The sequence below is a fragment of the Petaurus breviceps genome, unplaced genomic scaffold, assembly GCF_028583685.1.
Source record: "Petaurus breviceps papuanus isolate PSGF00001 unplaced genomic scaffold, PetGlider_PUasm1.0 91041, whole genome shotgun sequence".
Classification (NCBI taxonomy): domain Eukaryota; kingdom Metazoa; phylum Chordata; class Mammalia; order Diprotodontia; family Petauridae; genus Petaurus; species Petaurus breviceps.
The window spans coordinates 43,432,127-43,432,344 of record NW_027187400.1 but is presented as its reverse complement, the minus strand read 5'-3'; the positions used below and the strand labels follow the sequence as shown (position 1 = coordinate 43,432,344).

Genomic DNA, 218 nt, shown 5'->3' with positions numbered 1-218 from the left:
CTTTCCCCTTCTCCCCATCCCCTTTCCCCTTCCTCCTCCCAGAATCCTGCCCTCTGCCCCCCCTTTCCTCTTCTCCCCATCCCCCTTCCCCCTTCCTCCTCCCAGAATCCTGCCCCCCTCTTTCCCCTTCTCCCTCATCCTCTGTCTCAGTCCCTTCTTTCTCACTCCTCCCTCCCCCTTCCACCTCCAAGGCCAGGAAGTCTTCCCCCAACATGCAC

At 61.0% G+C, this 218-nt stretch overlaps 1 protein-coding gene across 1 annotated transcript in view; it reads left to right on the top strand.

The window, feature by feature from the left end:
• The window catches only part of BICRA (BRD4 interacting chromatin remodeling complex associated protein), a 61,561-nt gene that overhangs the window by 26,201 nt on the left and 35,142 nt on the right, over positions 1–218 (top strand). The window lies entirely within an intron of this gene.